Source organism: Pinus tabuliformis, chromosome 5_1 (genome assembly GCF_031772625.1).
Source record: "Pinus tabuliformis cultivar Carrire ecotype Pingquan chromosome 5_1, CPIR1, whole genome shotgun sequence".
NCBI classification, from domain to species: domain Eukaryota; kingdom Viridiplantae; phylum Streptophyta; class Pinopsida; order Pinales; family Pinaceae; genus Pinus; species Pinus tabuliformis.
Genome location: NC_142305.1, coordinates 960,877,014 through 960,899,584, shown reverse-complemented (window position 1 = coordinate 960,899,584; position 22,571 = coordinate 960,877,014).

Below are 22,571 nucleotides of genomic sequence, written 5' to 3'. Positions count from 1 at the left end.
CCGAACCGTTGGATGACGTCGTTCCATCATTTGTCTGCGCGTTCACTTACTACCGCATCATCCCTCCAGCAGATCCACCGCCGTTTCTTCTGCTAAATTTGTTTTTTCCGACGGGGATTGTTCTCACGTGTGTGCTGATCATTCCTTTTGTCACGGCTGCCACCCAAACATCTGACTGGACCATTAACCGGTCGACGTGGCCAGTCAACTGGCCATACAGCCGCTCAACCCATTCACTTTACACTTTGCAAACAATTCAAAGTAAAATTCATGTGATCTGATGGAAGAGAGGGTCGAGACACTTACCTGCGCGGCTGCAACACGATTTTTCGAGTTTTGGATGATGATGAATGGATCTATCTACTGCTGGTGAATTTGCATAGGCCCGGAGGTTCACGTTTACAGGCTGCCGACGATGGAGTTGATGCTTGGCTACATGCGTCCACGTTCATTGCATATGGCCAGCGCTATGAATAGTATACACTCTAGCAGGCTTAACTGTTACAGGACTCCTGCGGGATGTCTTGTAACAATTATTCCTCCTTGGGTGCATGCTGCACGACGAAGGATCTGGCCTCCCGATCATGCTCCCAGGGCTTCTGGATGACTGGGATGGATATGGTATGAGATCTCGGAGTTTTTTCATTTAAAAATTGCTTTTTCTTGAGAACTCATCGATCTGCTTTGCTGGTGCAGGTAACTTCGTTGCATGTCGACAAGGATGGCAGGACGAGGTGACAACAATGTGCAAGGGAGATAACAACAGCTTGCATGCGTCCAAACCGATCCTTCGTCGTTAGATCTCCTCATAAGATGGATTGTGGGCCGTCCTGAACTTCTACAGGAAGTTTCCTGTAGAAATACAGAGCTTCCTGTAGAAAGGTTGCGTTTCCTGTAGAGAGTTTGCACCTTCCTGTAGAAAATATGCATCTTCCTGTAGAAAATCTGCGTCTTCCTGTAGAAAATCTGCGTCTTCCTGTAGAAGACTCAAGCTGTGATAAAATTGCACATACCTTGGAGAAAATGAGTATTCTTGGAGGAGGTGCTGGTGAGGTCTCCTGACAGCATGATAAGGATCCTTGGCTTTGAGTTGAGAGGCTTCCTCTCCTCCATAGAACACCTGCAACTTGCATGCAATTTTACATTATGATTTGCTGACCTTTTTTTTTTTTTTTTTTTCTCTCTCTTTTTTTAAAAGATAACAGGGGCGCCTCAATGAGGTTTTCACCCTTGCCATCTGCCCTGAGCGCCTCAAAGAGGTTTTCACTCAAGGATCTTTTTCCAATCTTTTTTTTTTTTTGAAAGACAATAGGGGCGCCTCAATGAGGTTTTCACCCCTACCACCTGCCTTGGGCGCCTTAGAGAGGTTTTCACCCCAAGGATCTTTATTATTTTATTTTTTTTTAAGATCTTTCAGGGTATGCCCAAAGGAGAGGCAGAACCCTTCTCTATGACCAATACTGATTTCTCCATAGTTTTGATGAACTCTTGTCTTGAGAGAGGCTTCCTGTAGACCTTCAATCGATGCCCATTGACAAGCATGGGGATGGCTTCCTCATCAATGGTCCGAATAAGAACAGATCCATTGTCATGACATGTTTCCACTACATATGGTCCTAGCCATCTGGTTCTCAGCTTCCCCTTGAAATCTTTGTATCTGGAGTCATACAACAAGGCCCAATCTCCCGGCTGAAATTGCTTGTCATGGAGATGTTGGTCATGCCACACCTTTCTCTGAAGCTGAACCACTTCTGAGTGAAGGAGGGCCTACATTCGGTGCTCATCCAGTCCATTCAGCTGCAATAACCTTTCTTGTTGTGCATGGCTGAGATCTAGATCTAGCTGAGCTACCATCCTCAAAGTGTTGTATTCAAACTCAATGGACAACAAAACTTTCTTCCCATAGACCAGCTCATAAGGTGTGAAGCCGGTGGTGGTCTTCCAGGTGGTGTTGTAAGCCCATGTGGCCTCAACCAGGCGATCTGCCCAGTCCTTTCTGCTGCTGCTCACCACCTTAGTCAAGATCCCCTCTAATGCTCTATTGGTGACTTCCACCTGCCCATTTGCTTGAGGGTGATAGGGGGTGGAAGTCCTATGCTTGATCTTGTGGTGAGCTAGTAAGTCTTCAACCAGGTTGGATGTGAACTGGCTCCCTTGATCGGTGACTAGCTCTCTTGGGTAGCCAAACTTGTAGAAGATGTTTTCTCTTAAGAACTCGGCCACCTTTTCTTCTGTTGCTGCTTTGATTGCTTTAGTCTCTACCCACTTTGTCAGATAGTCAGTACACACAATGATGTAAGACCTTTGCCTCGAAGGAGGGTTGATAGGACCCACAAAGTCCATGCCCCACTTCTCAAATGGCTCAAGAGTCACTTGAGGTTGGAGAGGCATCTCATCCCTTTGAGTCGGTTTCCCCATTCTTTGGCATTGGTCACATTGGCTGATATATCTTCTGACATCTTGATGAAGTGTGGGCCAATAGTAGCCTACCTGCAGGATCTTGAAGGCAGTCCTCTTTGCTGCAAAATGTCCCCCACAAGGCCCATCATGACAGGTGAGGAGGATATCAAGGACTTCCTCCTCCCTTACACAACGCCTTAAGATCTGATCGGGGCCAAGCTTGAACAGATTGCCCCCGATCCAAGTAAATGAGGCACTTTTTCTGATGATTCTGCTCTTCTCTCTTGAAGATAGGTGCTGAGGGAACTGTGCTGAAACAAGGTAGTTTGCTATATCAGCAAACCATGGAGAGAGTGCTGAGATAGCAAACAGATGTTCATCGGGCATCTGGTCATCCACTGTTCCATCCTCATCTGCAGACAAATCCAATCTAGATAAAAAGTCAGCAACAACATTTTCTTTACCTGGTTTGTCAACAATGGTCAAATCAAACTGCTACAACAAAAGTAACCATCTAATAATACGAGCATTCACATCTGGTTTATTCATTAAATATCTAATTGCAGCATGGTCTGTATGTACAAATTTTTGATAGCCAGTGATATAGTGTCGAAACTTGTTCAGTGCATGGACCACAGCCAAAAACTCTTTCTCAGTTACAGTGTAATTTTGCTCAGCTTTGGACAAGTTTTTACTAACAAAGTAAATGGCATATGGAAGTTTTTGTTTGACTTGTCCTAAAGCTGCACCTATGGCTTTGTTCAAGGCATCAGTGTGGATGTGGAAAGGTAGGGCCCAATTTGGACCTCTCAGGATTGGGGCTGACACCAACTTGTCCTTTAATTCATTCAAAGCCCTCTGACAATCATCAGTCCACTTAAACTCCACATCTTTTGCCAACAGGCCAAACAATGGCGAGGCTAGCTTGTTGAAGTCCTTAATGAATCTCCTGTAATACCCTGCTAATCCTAAGAAACTCCGAACATCCCTTACCTTTTGAGGAGGTGGAACCTTCTTGATGAGAGCAATTTTGTTAGGATCCACCTGTAACCCTTGGCAAGAAATGGTATGGCCTAACACGGTCCCTTCAGTCATCAGGAATTCACATTTTTCAGGACTAAGGGACAGGTTCATCTCAATGCATTTGGTTAGGACTTTTCCCAGATTGGACAATGCTTCCTGGAAATTGGCCCCATAAGGAGTGAAGTCATCCATATAGATTTCCACTGCATCATGGACCAGCTCCGAGAAGATGCTCAAGACATCTCTCTGGAAGGTAGCAGGAGCATTGCATAGCCCAAAGGGAAGAAATCGGTAGGCAAAGGTACCCCAAGGACAAGTAAAGGTGGTCTTATCTTGGTCTTCCGGGCTGATTTGGATCTGGTTGTACCCGCTAAACCCATCCAGGAAAGAGAAGAACTTCTTTCCTGCCAGTCCATCCAATACTTGATCTATGAAAGGTAGAGGGAAATGGTCTTTCTTGGTAGCTTTGTTCAGTTCTCGATAGTCCACACAGATTCTCCACTTCCCATTCTTCTTGGGAACCAACACCAGAGGGGACACCCATTCACTATCTGAGATGGGGTAAATGAATCCGGCATCCAACAGTTTTTGCAATTCTTCCTTGACAATGTCCTTAAGGGCTGGATTCATTCTCCTCTGAGGCTGCCTAACCGGTTTAAAACCTTCTTTGATGTATATGTGATGGGTACAGACCGAGGGATGGACTCCTTTCATCTCCTTATAGCTCCAAGCGAAAGCATCTAGGTGACTGGCCAACAGGCTACACAGCTCCTTTTCCTGGGAAGGAGATAGGGAGGAGCTGATCTTTAACGTTCTCTCAGGGCCGAATTCCACATTCTTGACTCTGGGAGTGACAGGGTTGGTTGTACAAAGATCCACTAAGGTGCTGGCTTGGGCATCCTCCACCAATTTCTCTAAGGAGAGTGCACTGGAAGGTGGATTCTGGATCAAGGTCTCAATCAAGTCATCCTCGGTTGGGAGGTCCCTTCTAGTGGTATCTAGGGTGCACAAAGGTGCTGAGTATACTTCATCCTCTTCTCCTTCCTCCAACCAAAGTGGTAAGTCATGCTCTAAGGAAGGTTGGGCAGGAGGATATAGGACTGGCTGCTTGGGCATAGGACCATTTTTGATGGTCATATTTCCTACACGACAACTTATGTAAGCATCTGGAGTGGCTAACCAAGGCCTTCCCAAAATAAGAGGATATCCAGTAAGCTTTGCCTTGGGTTGCAGAACCAAGAAATTTGCAGGGTATTCCCAAGAGTCGACAGAGACCAAGACATCCTCCACAATCCCTTCGGGAGTCACAGTGGAGCGATCTGCTAGTTGCAGAACTGTCGAGGTCTTCCTCAAGGAACCCTGAAGATTGAGCTTGAGCATGGTATCCCTGGTCATCACATTAATGGCAGCCCCCAAATCAATCAAAGTGTGAGGTATGATGATGCCATTGATGTGGACATCTACTACAGGACTCCCAGGATCTAGATACTTTGGGCAGATGACTTGTCCTAACATAAGGTCAGACAGTTGTCCTAAGACATTGATGGTTGAAGCATCTCTCTTTCGCCTGCCTGGGTGTTTTTTCCTTAACCAGTTTGTTGTATATTGGCACATCCTTGATGGCTTGGAGAAGTGGTATTTTCACACACAACTGCTTGAGCTCACCCAGGAGCTCATCCTCCTCTGGGTTGGGTTGTGTGGTGGCTGTTAGTCTCTCAGGAAAGGGTGGAATAGCCTTTGGTTCACTTTCCTGTTTATCTTACTCATCCTCTGGGGGAGGAGGTTGGCGATCCGGAAGAGTCTTTCCAGATCGAAGATTGATCTCCTGGATCTCCACAGCATAAGTAGGGCATGATGTTTCCCCAGTGTATACCTGCTGGGCCTGTCTATTGTTGGGGTTCGGGTTCGGTTGAGCAGGTATTTGAGGTTGCCTTGGAGGAGCAGGAGGTAATGGTTGAGGTTGAACTGGTGGTGGAGGCAAAATGGCAGGAGGAGTGTTGTATTGGGGCCTCCACCCCGACTGAGGTGCATTCCACTGAGGCTGTGGCTGGGCATGTGAGTGATAAGAATGAGTAGTGGGTTGAGTAGGGTACTGAGGTGGGTAAGACCATGGAGGAGGCATAGACCAGGAAGGATGAGCAGGGGGACCCCAGGAAGGCATAGGAGTTGATTGGTTGGGGCTGTAATAAGCTTGAGGTGCCCCTTGCATCCCCTGCTGGTAAGGTCTAGGTCCTTGTGGCCTCCTTTGGTTGAGGTAATAGAGAGGTTCAGTGGGAGCTTCTGTCCCTTGGTACATGGCTTTAAATCTAGGTAAGGTTGGACATTGGTTTGTGGGATGGTCCTCCTCACAAACGAAACACACTTCAACCGAATGCAATGGACACTCGTTCTTAGGGTGTCTCCTGGTACATCTAGGGCAGAAGATAGCCAAGGCTCTCTCAGCTTCTTCCTTCTTCTGCTGGATCCTGAATGTGTCCAGCTGCATGGCAATGGTCTATCTCACCTCACTCTTAAGATCTTCCAATTGATTTTCAAACTCATGTTTGGAGAAAGGGACACCAGTTGAGAGGAGGTTTCCTCTACCTCGCTTCCGAGCTACCCTGGAGTGGTTTCTAAACACAGTCTTGATGTCCTCATAAGGCAGTTGGTAAATTTCCCCCCCAGCTAACATGTGAAGGGTATCTAAGAGGTCTTCAGGGACTCCTCGGAGCAGGACCAACTTGAGGGATTCAGGGTCAAGTGTGCACCTGGCCCGCTTATAGCTAAGTTGGAACCTCTCCTCATAATCCTCTAAGGACTCATCATTTCCCATGGTCATCCGAAAGATTTCTCCCTTGGTTTCCTTAGACCTACAGTAGTCCCGGTACTTGGTATTGAAAGCTTGCTGCATCTGAGCCCAAGTAGTGATACTATTCCCAGGTAAGCCCATGAACCAGCGTAATGCTGCATCCTTAAGAGTGGAAGGGAAGAGTTCCAGCTTCTATTCATCTTCAGTATAGTCATAGGTTCTACAAAGGACAGCAAATTCAAACAGGAAGGTATCAGGATCTTCAGTAGTCAGTCCATGGAAGTGAGGTAAAGCAGAGGGGCTAATGTTCTTCATTTTCATCTCTCCATTGGTCTCTCGGATGGGGAAGGCACCTTCTATTCTCTCATCTTCTCTTCTATTGTCAGCCATAGCTTCAGATGGGATGGTCTCTAATTCTTCTTCTGCTATAGGATCTTCGTATATCTCAGGAGGTTCACCTATAGGTTCTTCTGGATCACTGTCACCGAAGAAGAGAGAAGGGTGACTCAGTGATGTGGTGGGGGTGTTGGGTAAGAATTTGCCTGTTTTATCTCGATTCCTACGAGGCATGAAATGGAAAGACTTTTTGATTGCTTTTTTTTTTTCTATGGTACCTGCAAAACTGAAACAGATTGATCTACAACTAACTATAAAGATGCAGAATTAAATTGAAAGCAGGAAAGAACTAATCTACTTTTCTCAAATGAAATTGTTGGAATGGAAATGTTAGTCTACGCTTGCAGAATTGAAACACTAATCTACGCCTGCAGAAATGAAATAGCAGAATTGAAATGAATCTATGAAATGCTAATCTATGAAAGCAGGAAATGCAGGAAATGCTAATCTATGAAAGCAGGAAATGTCTATGCTTTTGCAGAATGGAAATGAAATAAACTACTGAGCAGAAGGCAAGAGTAAGAAAATAGAAGAAAAGCAACAATTACTAATACTCTGACGCTTCCCCGGCAACGACGCCAAAAAGATGGTGGGCTCCAGTATTGTAGCAATAATTCTACAACTCCTGGAGCTTCCTATCTCTAATTTTATCAACCCGGTAGTTCGTAACAAACTTGGAAGCGACGGTGTTGTATGCAAAAGTACTAGCTCTTGTCACAGCTGTCACTTGGTCAGCTGGCACAAGTCCGCTAGGGCTCAAGCCAACTTCTATATGTTCTCAAAAGAAGCTTTCTAAATGATGGACGAAGGCTATCTCAAAGGAAATTGACCTACTTTGCAATAATGAACTGAAAGCCAACAAAACAAGGAAACCCTAGTAAACCCTAATCTGACTAGTCTAATCTCTATGATGCAATGGTGGGAGTGCAAACTTCTAGAAATTATGCCATTACTTCTAGTGATATGAGATGCATGGATTTAAGCTACTTCTACTGAAAAGAACATTGTTTTTGTATTTTTGCTTAAGTGGTTGGAGTTATTACGATTTTGTTTCTTATTAGGGTTTGACTGTGCAGGGGTGGTCCGAAGGGAAAGAAAGCTTGGGAAAGGTCAGGAGGGCTAGGAGAGGTTCCAGAGGACCCAAAACATCATTCCAGAGAAGTCCACAACGTTCAGATGCTTGGCACCTGAGGTTACAGGTTTCTACAGGATGTTTGCAGGGGATCCTACAGGAAGCTCGGGATTTCTACAGGAAGTCTGCTAACTTCTACAGGATGTTCTGTGGTTGGAGTTTTGGGTGATGGAGAAGTGGAGGAGTTGTATGGGTGGATAGGTAGGATGTAAAGGATCTTATGATGGCACAGGGACAGAGATATGAGATGAGGAAAGAGTGCTTGCAGTTGGTTGGTGGATAGATGGGTGGAAGCAATGGAAAGTCCAAAAGGATGGAGCTACGTGAACAGTAGAAGTGTTGGAAGGCAAACGAGCTGAACAGAGGTTGGGTAGGTGACTTTAGGCGTGGTTGAGAAGAAGAAGAAGATGACGGAGTGATGCAACGCAGTGTAAAGGAAACAAATCTGCACAAAATCAAGAATTCATCAACCTATCCTAACTGTGTGATTAAATCAACGAACAGCAATGTAAACTTCAGAGAAAAATCATGCATGGAGTTGGAATGAAGAAATACTGCTCAAGATCAGAATGCATGGATGGATCTACGATTGAAATGACTGTGTCGCAGCTTGAATGAAAGTGTATGACTGCGTTTTTTTTGTGGCTGGTACGGTCTACACCCCTAATCTCTAAACAGAGATGGCAGTGAGTGCACTGTCAGCCCTTTTCTTGGAGCTCGAATGAATGATGATCCTCCTACTCTAATCTAAGCAACTAAAAGCACTTGAACTGTAAACTAATCCTACTCAATCACATAAAAGAAATCAAATCAGCAGACTGTAATTTCTAAATGCATGTCAAAACAGAGGAATAAAGTGCTGGAAAGAAAGACAAGTAACAATACAAGGAAGAGGAGGTCTATTGCTCTCAAGTTGGGCCCTAACTTGAGAGCTATAGCTCCCTTAAAAACTCAGAATTGAATCCAAAGCTGCCTGCCTTTATTGAATAATCATGAGTCTAATATCATGCCAAAACCGGCTTACAAAAAGCAAAAACCGAGCTGTAGCTCGTGCTTAGAAATTGCAACAGTAGTTCAAAAGTTCAAAAAGCCCCTATCAAAGGCCACGGCCTTAATATTTATACATGATGAGGATCAAGCTGGCTTCCTCAATTAATGGAGCTCGGCTGTCCAACTAAAAGTAAACTGCTGTAGACTGTTGTTCCTGTAGAATCCGTTGGCTGCCTTTAAGCTCGGTGGGGAAAGCTGTTGGAGCTCGGAGTTAGGGTGGAGATCATGAGGGAGGTCATTAAGGCTGTAGACAACCTCCCTATAAACCTGCAATGCCACCTTTGTTGTCTCCTTGTCTCCTTCTGCGTGGTCTTTGCTCCCTTTAATGCCAAAAAACCTGAAATCATCCTGTATTAGCCACATAGATATAATGCCTGCCCTTCTTCCTACAAATAACACGAATATACCAAGAAATGAATGCATAAGTGATAAAAGATGAAGGGTTGAGCAAGGTAAGTAGGCCAAATGAGCTCAAATTGTTACCAAAAATTGGGGCTCATCACCAAGCCATACTTGGGTCATCCAGGATATCAGAAGACATTGAAAATGGTGAAGAAGTTCTACTATCGGCCGAATCTAAAGAAGGAAGTGGTAGAGTTCATGGCTAGATGTTTAGATTGTCAACAGGTCAAGGAAGAATGTAAGCATCTAGGTGGTTTACTACAACTTATAGCAATTCTACAATGGAAATGGGAGGTTATTTCCATGGATTTTATTACAGGTCTTCCAAGGACGAGGCAACTTGACTCTATTATGGTCATGATTGATAGTTTGAGTAAGGTAGCTCACTTCATTCTATTAAAGATTACAAATTTATCCAGTGAGGTAGCACAGATGTTCATTAGAGAGATAGTGAGATTACACGGTGTTATGAAGAAGACTATGACGGAAAGGGATGCAAAGTTCACTTCCAAGTTTTGGAAGGAGTTATTTTTAGGCTTGGGTATAGAGTTAGCCTTCAGTACAACTTATCATCCACGGACAAATGGACAAACAAAGAGGGTCGATGGGATATTAGAGGACATGTTGAGAATGTACGTGATGCATCATCAGATGAAATGAGAGGAGTATCTTCCATTGGTTGAGTTCGTAGACAACAATGGTTATCAGGAGTAATTGAGGATGAGTCCTTTCGAGGCATTGTATGGATGGAGTTGTAACACTCCCATCATCTAGAGTGATCCAGTGAAAAAGGTACTTATTGGACCAGACATGGAGCAATAAATTCAAGTTATAAAGAAGAATATGAAGGCAGCACATGATAGAAATAAGAGTTATGAAGATCAACACAGGGTGTTCAAGGAGTTTCAGGTTGGGGAGCATGTGTATTTGTGCATCAAGCCCAAGAAAATATCTTTGAGGATTGGTTTTTGTTCCAAGTTGTAACCATGGTATTGTGGGACTTTAGAGATCCTTGAGAGGATTGAATGAGTGGCATATCAACTTGCACTTCCTCCCAACAGTGAAAGTCCATGATTTTTTCCATATTTCATTGCTTAAGAAGTATATAAAGGATGTTGATCATTTTATTGATTGGTTTGTATTGCATGTGGAGCAAAAACAAGAGTTCCATCTGGAGCCTCAGTGCATATTGCAGCGAATACATCTCATGCTTAGGAACAGATAAATAGAGCAAGTTAAAGTGCAATGGAAGCATTTTGGGCATGAAGAGGCTACATGGGAGATGGCAGATCCGATGCCGGCCCTATATCCTTCATTGTTTTCTGGTTGAGGCAAAGAAGTTTTGGTTTGATGTTGGTATATGTTTGGCATGTTTTATAGATGTTTTGGTATATGTATGGATATGTATATGGATTAAATACAACCATGAGCTAGGTTATAAAGCTCCAATAAGAGGTATGGGTGTCATGTTATTATGTTTGTTATATTGTCATGATGTCATGATGTTTTTCTTTTGAGCAGGTCTCTCATTGTAAATACTGCAACGAGGTAAGTTATAAAGCTCCATGGGTAGTAGGTTTGATTTTCATTGGTTTTGTTGAGGTCCTGGTTTGGTTTAACACCAAGGATGGTGTTCTCCAAGGGGGAGGGTTTTGTAACAACCCTGGTGAAAATTTCATGCAATAAGAGTTAATAAAGGCAAAATAAGACCACGATTAAGGGGCACATATTCCAAGCTGAATGTTGGGAAAAGATATCCTATTGGGAATAATTGTATGTGTGTTTTTGGCTAAGGAAAATTGGAAAAGGTGAAGGCAAAGGCATTAAAAGGAAAAATGACATTTTTGGCACATTATTTATGAAAATAAAAGAAATTAGGAGAAAAGTAAGGTGAAAGGTAACATGTCTCATTTGAGTAGGAAATTGAAGGAAAATAATGGAAAATGGAGTAAAGAGAGGCCACATTAATAAAAAGTCTTTTGAGGATTATTTGGTAACCTTTTTTCAGCTCAAGTTTGGATCTCTCTCATTATTCTCTCTCTCTCTCTCCCTCTCACTCTTGGTCACTTAGAGTTTTTCTTGGAGCACTCTAGTTTTGGATAAAGGAAGGAAAAGCAAGCAAGGGAAATGAATGAAAGCAAGGATCAAGGAAAGGAAAGAAATATCAAGAAGCTTCAATGGGAATACTTGCAGGTAACCTTTTACATGTGTGATTTCCTAGCTAGTTTTGACATGCATGGCTTTGCATGTTTATGTATGGTTCTCTTGTTGTTGGTGGCATGGTTTTGTCAGATTATGACAATTGTTTTTAGCCTAGCCTTGCATTTTTCTAGATGCCATGGTATGTTGGGATGTTTATATCGGTTTTGATCTTTGGCTTGCAAATGGATTTCAGAATCCAAGGCAAAGGTGGTCTCAAGGTTCATTCCCAAAGGCCTAGGAATCCCTTGACTGATTTTGGTGGGATACATGGTAAAGCCTAAGGGAGAAGTCTAGTTTTAGGGCCTAGTGATCTAGGTTTGGATTGCAGTAAAGCCTGAGAGACTGGTCTCGGTTTAGGGCCTAGTGATCCGGAATTGGATTTTGTTAAAGCCTGAGAGACAAGAGATGGAAAATTCCTCAAGGATAGTGATTGATTACGGATGGCATTCCAAGTTCGGTTCGGTTGTGATTGGAGCACCAATTTCCGTGTGATCATGGTTTGATGAGGGCGGAGGTGGTTTAACCTATGGATTCCCTTGGTTGTTTTATGAGACCCCACATTCATGCTTGGAATATGGCATGGGGGTGACTCGCTGAAAGAGAGATTTGGTTCAACCATGTCTATGGTCGGGTGGTACGTGGAAGTCCTGAACATGGTCAAATTTGCCTATGATTAATAAAAGCTAAGTTCTCTTACTTTTTGCACTGGTTTATATGTGGATATAATGGCTATGGTATGTTGGGATGTTTATCTCAGTTTTGAGATTTGTTTTGTTGAATGGATGTCAGAATTCGGGGTGGAGGTGGTCTCAAGTTTCATTCCCAAATGCCTAGGAATCCCTTGATCGGTTTTTGCAAGATACATGGTAAATCCTGAGGGAGAAGTCTCAGTTTAGGGTATAGTGATCCGGTTTTGGATTGTGGTAAATCTCGAGAGACTGGTCTTGGTTTAGGGCCTATTGATCTGGTATTGGACTGATGTAAAGCCTGCCAGACAAAGAGATAGAAAATTCCTCAAGGATAGTGATGGATTCCAGATGGAATTCCAAGTTTGGTTCGGTTGTGATCAGAGCATTGGGTTTGGTGTGATCACAGTTTAGTGAGGGTGGAGGTGGTTTAAAATTTGGATTCCCTTAGTTGCTCATGGATTGGTTATTCTATGATATCCCACATTCATGATTGGAATATGGCACGAGGGTGACTAGCTTAAAGAAATATTTAGTTCATCCATGTCTATGGTCGAGTGGTACGTGGAAGTCTCGACCCCGGTCAGATTTTCCTATGATTAATAAAAGCTAAGTTCTCTTACTTTTTCACTTTTTTATATGTGGATTTAATGGTTGTCATATCTCTGATATTTATATGGTTTTATGTTGGTTATAAGCATGGTTATATGACTGGTTCATGTCATGGTTATTTCATGTATTTACTTGTAATTGTTAAATTGAAGGATGAAATACCTAATTGATGATATAATAGTTCAATGGAGAAGGTGGTGATCCTTATCGTTATGTTTCATAAGTCCTTTCAATCATTTATGCTTTGTCTTATATCCTAGACCTGTAGGTTGCATTGATGCCAAGTGTTTGACAGAATGTCAGTCTCGCTTGGGGATGCGTAGGCCTAGTCCTGAAGTTGATTTTTGATTTGTTTCTATTGTCATCATGTATTTGATGGATTCTGAAGGTTATAACAATTTTTGGGCAGAGGTCGATATTTTGGGCTAGAAAAGTGGCTCAAATCTCGGGGATGCTTACACAGGTTTGCTGAAAAAAGTTTAGGGACACTAGCACATAGGCCTGTGAGAATGACCTTGGCTTCTTGTCATTGTCTTGCCTATAGCATGAGAGCGACTAGGGGTTAAAAGGCTTAAATCATCAATGGTACTCAGGGACAGGATGTCGAAGTGGCTGACATGTCTTCTGAGGGTGTTTTTGCTGATGTGGAGGGGTTTGTTTAAGGTATTCTGTCGATTCCATTTGCTTAAGGTCACCAAGGAAGTTGAATCCCTTATAGTAGCCTCTCTCATCGCATGTTTAGCCTGGTTGTTTTGTTTCTTAGGTAGACCTGGGAGGAGGGGGTGTTACACCAACAAACCACCTCAATCCTCAACCAATGTGATTCCACTTCTACGGTCTAGAAATCACTAACATCAACCAGAGCAGTCTCTACCCAAGTTGTCCAGGGCTCGAAGAACTAGTAACTCAACCCATAAATTCCAGGGCTCTAGAGCATTTGTTCCAACTATAGCTCCAGGGACTAGTATCTCAACCCACCAAGGGCTCCAAATAATTTGTCCCAACCTACGACTCTAGGAACTAATAACTCAACCCAAGTTGTTACAAGGCTTCTAGAGTGTTTGTTCCTACCCACAACCATACGGAACCTGAGCACCAATAAAAAAAAACAAGTGGAAAAGCCCACAACACCATGTCTGTCAAGGAAATGGAAAGGCAAGGCTAAAACCACTCTCAATCTAGACAAATATCCATGCCAATGACAACACATAGCCAAGGAATAACATGCATATTCCATGCATCCAAAATTCAGAAAGGAAATCACACATGCAACCTGTTACTTGCAAAGAAAACTAGTTGTAGTTGTTGATCCAACTGTTTGGTTTCACTCCGTGCTTTCCTTTGCCTTCTTTCTCCAAATACAAATGAATACTAGAGTGCTCCAATATTTCTCTAAGTGTGCAAGAGTATGAAAGAATGAAATGAGAGAGCCAAAATTGAGCTGGCAAAAGCTTTGAATTGATCCCCTGAATCCTTTTTAACATTGATGCTTTGATTTTGTTCATTTTCCTTCATTTTTCCTCTATTTTCCCTTACACTCAAATATGTGTCTCTTCACCTTCCTTTTCTCCTATTTTCCTTTATTTTCATAATTAAAATTCCAATTATTACCTCTTTTCCTTGCCATTTCCTTTGCCAAATTCCATAGCTATTATTAATCACAAGTGATACCCACTAAAGTATTTTTCTTAAAATTCATATTGGAATATGTGTCCCATGATCTTATTCTTATTTTATTTACATACAAAATCAACTAGATGTTATTACAAACAGAAACAAATATACCATGTAACATAGGGACTACCATTGCATTTTTCAACAAAAAACAATCACACCATAGCATCTTTGCAACCAACATACAAATCACAATAAATTGCCATAAATGGCATACAACCTTATCTGTATTCAACTAAAACTCTTAGAGCTAGAGGCCCACCCTATCTCCAAAGATCCAAGAGCTAGATCTACTACTATGTTAAGTTGTAACAGGGCTCTAGTTTATCCCCAAGGTCTAGGGTTGAAACATTGTCTACACTTATTTTGTGAAAGAGCCCATCCAGTCCAAGTGTTGAACCTGGAAGCTCTGATACCACTCTATAACATACCCCCATCCTATCTGAAGCAACAAAACTTATAGCTTGTTGACTCTAAATGTAAAAATACACAAAGGTATCTATAAATAATAATTTATTAATATATATAAAATGTACAAGGATGTTGAATGTTATAATGAGGCCTTTCTTATATACCTAGGCAAGTGTCCTTTCATGACTAGGCATGTCTTTTAGACATGCCTTTTCACTTCACTTAATGACTATTTAACATAGTAATTATTTTGATTATTTATTATTTTACATTATTTATATTTATTTTATTTGTTATGAATTATATTCATAACATTGCCCCTCTCTTCAAAAGCTTTATTGATAATAATTTCCTCCATGTTGCATACATCATTTTGGCATGTTGATTTCCTTCTTTGCGAACCCATTTTTATTTTTATTTTATATATATATAGAGAGAGAGAGAGAGATAATTTAAGTAATTTTCTTTTGAAATAACTTTATAAAAATTATTATAAAGTACTTTATAATTTTAATAAAGTAACTTTAATAATTTCCATAAAGTACTTTATACTTTATTAAAATTCATGAGTCATGTTCGTATAGTGAACTCGACTCGTATGATTGTGTTCAGTCCTACACGTCCCTTGACTCTTCAATATGGTATTGTATTTTGTTGTTGCTAGAATGGAGAACTGTGAAACAGATGACAAATTACCACTAACATGTCCATCTCCTGAAACATTAATTGGTGTTGTTTGTATATATCTTTGTGTCGAATCTCCTAGATTATGTTTACAAGGTCCATCGGGTGTCTTGGATTTGCAACAAGAATGTCAACACCCTTCTCAAAATCTCGCAGTTGTTAATGAATTGGTTCATGAGGATGATTTGTTGCTTCTTTTTGAGACACATAAGGAACATCAATTTCTTGTATCTCATTATCATCACCATGCTCCCCTATAGCGCCTCTTTTCGCAGTCGATGGTGCTGTTGTGGTTTCAAATTTGTTATCCATATCCTGATCAAGAGGAAACACTTCATTTAATATTTCCAACCGATGAAGAATATTTTTTGCCTCACGACGAATTTCTTCCAGGTTATTATCAAACTGAATCAGTAACTGTTCATCCAAGAGGGTTAGGTTATTGGTATCCAAATATGCTGAATCGATATGATGAGAGGGAGGTAAGGATGAAACACTATTATTGGATGGTGAGGAGGTGGAGGAAGTTGACCTTCTTTCACCCTTTGTGCTCCTACTTCTTTATCGTCTTGGCTCACTTTCTTTGTGACCTTCCATCTCAAATATCTTAAAAATAAATTGATACCCAATTCTATTTGTTGACGTAAATTTCTATTTCATTATTTAGCTCTGCAACCAAAAGAATCCACGAGCTGCAACTAACTAGGTAATTAAACAAAATGATGTGATTTTCTGTAGGTGGGGGCAATGGAAAAAAAAATTAAGTTTCATCTCGCATGTTGAAACTCACAATGCCTTCCACGCCATCTAACACTGCTAAATTATAGAAGAAAATGAGTTCAAAAAACACTATCCCCTCACGCTCTATCACACTTGAAAGTAATGTCACATTATCCTATAAGGCTACCGCAATTTCACAAATTTTTACATTAGTTTTTAATCTATATGCAATGATCCCCATAACTGTCAATCCAAAAAATCCAACCTATAATTTATTACAGAACGAAGGGGAACTATTGAATCGTACGCAGGAATTATTATATGGAATAAATGGATGTGCTAATTGTGTATATATATCTGTATTTTTGTGTTCAAGATGCCACAAGGTTTCTGCATAGGCCCAATATTTATCCATCCAACAGACCACAGAAGGCTCAACCTTTTTGAAAAGTGGAAGAATGATGGCCCCTAAATCCTTCACGAGGAAAATTTCATCCAAACACCATCTACATTTCTCATATATTGGAGAAGAAATTAGAATGTGGATAGGAGCACCAGTGATAATATGTTCTATTTGGGAAGAGATATTTTCGCCCTCTTCCAATTCGTTTCTATCCAAAAATACCTACAATCCTTGATGATGAAGACATTTTTCAGAGTGTCTTTCGTCATCATACTTTTTTGGTAATGCACGACTCCATTTCTTAATGTGCTTCTAAGGTTCCTATTTCAATTTCTTTACAAATTTGTTGGACTTATCGCTGCTACTAATAACAATCTTAGCACTAGTAGAAGAACCACTCTATGATTTACGTCTTGTATTGGTTATATTACCTGTCAAGTTTATTAAAGGTACAACAAGTGATGTCTACTTTGTGATGCTTGAAGAGATTTCTTTTTGAGGTACTGTTGGAGGATATAGTTATGTTTTCTCCTTCATGAATTTCTGGCGATCTTCTTTTAATTTATCAAGCAAATGAGATCTTTTTGTCCAATCCTTATTCCACCATGCCATATAGACTGTAACACCCCCTCCTCCCAGGTCCACCCAAGCAATTGACCAGTCGGGGTGAACATGCGATGAGAGAGGTCACCATAAAGGATAAAATTCCTTGGTGATCTTAAGCAAATGGAATCGACGAAACATAGCAAACAAACCCATCCACATCAACAACAACCACAGGAGACATTTCAGCCACTCAAACATCATGTCCTTGAGTCCCACTGATGTTTTAAGCTTTTTAACCCCTGGTCATTCTCATGTTATAGGCATGATAATGTCCAGAAGACAAAGTCTCTCTCACAGGCCTATGTGTCAGCATCCCTAGACTCTATTCAGCGGATTTGTGCCAGCATCCCCAGGATTTGAGCCACTTTTCTAGCCCAGAATCCCGACCTCTGACCGGAACTTATTACAACCTCTAGAATCCATCAAAGACATGTTGACAAGATAAAAGAATAAAAAATCAACATCAGGACTAGGCCTAAGCATCCCCAACTGGGACTGACATTATGTCAAACACTTGGCATCAATGAATCCTACATGTCTAGGATACAAGGCAGAGCATGAATGACAGAAAGAACTTATGAAACATAACCAGAAGGATCACCTCCTTCTCCATTGAAGTGTTATAACATCAATTAGGTCCTGCATCCATCCATTTAACAATTACAAGTAAACACATGAAATAACCATGACATGAACCAATCATATAATCATGCATATAACCAACATAAAACCATATAAATATCAGCGATATGACAACCATTAAATCCACATATAAAAAAGTGCAAAAGTAAGATAACTTAGCTTTTATTAATCATAGGCAATTTTGACCAGGTTCGAGACTTCCACGTACCACCTGACCATAGACATGGATGAACTAATTCTCTCTTTCAACTAGTGATCTAAAATGGAGCAAATTAATAATGTTGTGCTAATTCCCCATTCATAATAAAACCCAATATGCTTATCATTTTCTTATCAAGTGCTTAAGGATTCACCATTTTTTCTTAATTAACTAATTCCCATGAGAGTTTCTTATGTAAATGTTATGAACAATTTAACATAAAAAATATGTTGAACAATAACAAAATAATAGCAAGGAACATCAAATACAACACAAACAACAGAGATTTGATGAGGAGTTCACCCCTCTTGGGCTACATCTCCTTGGTCCAACTTCCAATGCTTGGGGCTCTCTATTATGCTCAAAATTACAACAAAAGTGTCTTTACAAAGCTCAAATGCCTTTGAAACCTGTCTCAGTGAGTTCAAAATAGCCAAAAATGCTAGAATTCCCTATTTTTTTACCTATTTTGGATAAGAACTGAAGAATTTATGACCTCTCCCAGTTCTCCCACAAATTTTCTCAACAAATTCCCCTTTTCCGGCCACTAACCATAAAATTCAGCCTGAAATCCACCAAATTTGCCACATTTTGGCCACTAGAGCCATACTTCCCAGTGGGTTCGAAAATCGCAATCGGCGTTGGTAGAGAGACGGACGGAACAACTCCTTTCAAAAACTACGATCGTCGATCAGTGAATAAATGGGCTCACACAATACGCCACACTTTTGAAACTACGATGAGCAATTTGTGATGGCGGACTTAACGATTTATGAACCATGGTTCATAACAATTTTGCATCCAGTATATATCAGCTTGTCACAATCGGCGCGGGACTGGGGAATTCCTTAACAACTTGTCATTTGCCGCTGTAAAGTGCGAAGTGCGATGAATTGTTGGATCTGAACACTCCATACATTGCAACCTATTCTCTTTTCACATTTGGTTCCATCAGTGTTTCGCTATCGGTGTAGGTAGGGTGATTCTTAAAAAGACTTCCTACTGTGATGCGATATCGCATACTGCTCTCGGCAGGATCGGGGGCCAATTTTTAACAGAAAACTTATGCCGATGCGATGCAATGGGCTGATTTTCAAAACCAATGATAGAGTGACACTTGGCACCTCCCGATTGGCTTGAAAATATGGAGATTTTTCCTTATGAAGGAACGAACTAGATTGCCCTTTGATAATTTGCCCTTTTATAATAAAGTGATGGATAAAACTGCCATTAAAAAGCTTATTAGCAGATTAATAGATCACTTCGGAATGACATATACATCACATATCTTGGATCAACTCAAGACTTCGGGTTTTCAACAAGCTACTGATCGATCCCAAGGGGTACGAATTGGTGATAAGCATATAGAGGTTATTGTACACCAAATGACATCGAAAGTCTTAATTTCAGAAGATGGAACGGCTAATGTTTTTTCACCGGGGGAACTCATTGTATTATCACGAGCAGAGAGAATGGATCGTGCAGACTTGAACTTGCTTACTGTGCACTTATTTTTCCTATTTAGCAAACTGATCAGTACTCATTTCTGGGAGCATCCAAACTCCATTTTCAATGAAACGAGTTAGTTGGATTCAAATCATCGAGATCTATCCAACCATACAATTTCCATTCCATTATATGAACTTAGTTTTTTTTAGCATAAACTTGAGCACTTGATCACTCCTCCTCAATAGAAGCTTTTGGACACCAAAAGATTATGTTCAGTTATTGAACAATGACGGTACCATTCCCTCACCTTCCCCTCTTCAATCCATTTGGTCTTATATGGATTTGTACCTTTGAGACCCACTCGAAGATAATCAACATTTCCCCTCTTTGATGAACTTGTTCTTCTGTCAAGTATGGTATCTTGTTGAAGATCATCAAGAAATTCTGGAGAAAAATCTTCAATTGATTGAATCTGTACACTTTCTCCTTGATCTTCAATCAGAGGAGGCTCATACAATCTCAAATTTTCAATATTAACAACGGAATAAATTTGCATATATGAAGGAAAATCAAGCTTGAAAGCATTATTACCAATCTTTTCCAGAATTTTAAATGGACCATAATGGATTGGTTTCAACTTTTTACCTTCACCTTGAAGCCTTTCCTTGATAATGTAAAGCCAAACTTCATCACCTACTTGAAACTGATGATCCACGATGCTTATCATGCCTTGCCTTATACTTGCCTTGACTCTTTTCTAGTTGTTCTTGCACTTTTTGGTGAATCAATTGAATTTTCTCAATGAATTTCTTTGCTCTGTTTATGTCACTATGTCCATCTACAACTATATGTTTCTCAAAGATGAAATCCAAAGGAAATTTAGGAAAATAACCAATACATGCCTCAAAAGATGAAGTTAGAGTAGAAGAATGTTTTTCTCAGTTGTAAGCATGCTGAATATAATGCAACTGTTCATCCCACTACTTAGAATGTTTGCTGCAATATCCTCTTAGAAAATGAATAACTTCCTATTAACCACTTCATTTTCACCATCTTTTTGCGGATGGAATGCTGTACTTTTCTTCAACTTGGTGTCCATCAAGTTCCATAAATTTGACCAAAAATTCCTAACAAATCGGGAATAACCACCACTTACAATAGAAGTAGGTAATATAAAATGAACCCATACATTTTGAAAGAAAAGTTGAGTTGTTTGTTCAGCTGTAATTTGTTTTTTACAAGGAATTTATATGCACATCTTGCTAAACATATCCACAACTATGTACAAATAATCATGACCTTTTCTTGATAAAGGAATACCTCCTACAAAATCCATAGAAACACTCTCCCATGGATGTGAAGGCACTAGAAGTGGTGTGTACAATCCTTGTTTACTATTACTAGGCTTACTGAATGCACAAAATGAACAACCTATGATAAAACATGACACACTTTCAATCATATGAGGCTAGTAAAAATTCCTGTGAAGATTTTCCACTGTTTTACTTACAATGAAATGTCCAGCGATAAGAGAAGTGTGTGGTTCCCTTGTGACATTTACTCTCTGTCCCTGTGGAACACAGAGTTTTCCCAAATGATACAATAGATTATCATCTACATGGTAGTCTAATTCCTCAACTTGGTGGCCTTGAATCAAGTTTGAATATACCTCTTGAAAGTTAGCATCATGTGCATATTGTTCAACATAACTTTTAGGAAAAACATAATGATTCTTGAGTAAAATGGCTACATTAACAAACAGTCTAGAAATAATATCTACAAATATGTTATAAATACCTTTCTTGTACCTGATTACCAAGTGGAATTTCTGTAAGAATCCCATCCAATGAAAGTGCCTTGATTGCTGCAATTTTGTTTGATATTGCAGATATTGCAAAGGTTGATGATTGATGTGAATAATAGCTTCTTTTCCCATTAAGTAATGCTTCCATTTCTTCACACTTTGCACCAATGTGTAAATATATTTATCAAATGTAGGATAATTAATAACAACACCATTAAAAATCTCATAATGAAATGAAATGGGATTACCATGCTGTAAAAAAGCTACACCCATGGCATAGTCACTTGCATCTATTTGTATTTCAAATGGTTGTTTCAAATCTGGCAATGCTAAAACTAGGGCTAAACTAATCTTTTGTTTTAAAGCATTGAATGTTTTTTTTTGTTTGCCTCCCCACTGGAAGACAACCTTCACGTTGGTCAAAGCATGTAGTGGAGCTGCTATGGAAGAGAAATTGGTAATGAACTTCTTCCAGTACTGCGTTGCTCCCTCAAACTCCTTACTTCTGTGACTGATTTGGGTATTATCCAATTCACAATGACAAAAACTTTAGAGGGGTCAATCTTCAGTTCACCTCCTACAACTATGTGGCTCAAATACACTAAGGAAGTTTTTCTGAATTCACATTTAGACATCTTCAGAAATAACTATTCTTTTTTCAAGACATCCAACACTTTCCTCACATGCTTGACATGCTCTTCTCATCATGTGTTGAATATCAAAATATCATCTAAATAGAAATTACAAACTCATCAAGAAAGGATCTTAAAACATCATTCATAACTCTCATGAATGTAGCTAGAGCGTTGCAAATATCAAAAGGCATAACCAACCACTCAAACGATCCTTGTTTAGTTTTAAAAGCAGTCCTCTAAATATCCTCCTCAACTATTCTAACTTGATGATATTCACTTCTCAAGTCTAATTTAGTGAAATATTTTGCATTCTTCAAGTGATCTAGCAAATCATCTATTATGGGCAGTGTATATCGATTCTTTATGGTAATTTTATTCAAAGCTCTATAATCTACACACATGCGCCAAGTTCCATCTTTCTTGGGTACCAAAACAATTGGTGAACCACATGGCGAAATAGAGGGACGAATTACACCTTTATCTAATAATTCCTGGACTTGTTTCTTAATTTCTAAACTTTCCATAGTTGACATTCGATACATACTAATATTTGGGAGTGGACAGTCTTGTTGTAGCTAAATTTCGTGCTGAATTCCCCTTTTTGGTGGAAATCCCTTTGGTTCTCGAAACATATCTCCATATTGATTGACCAC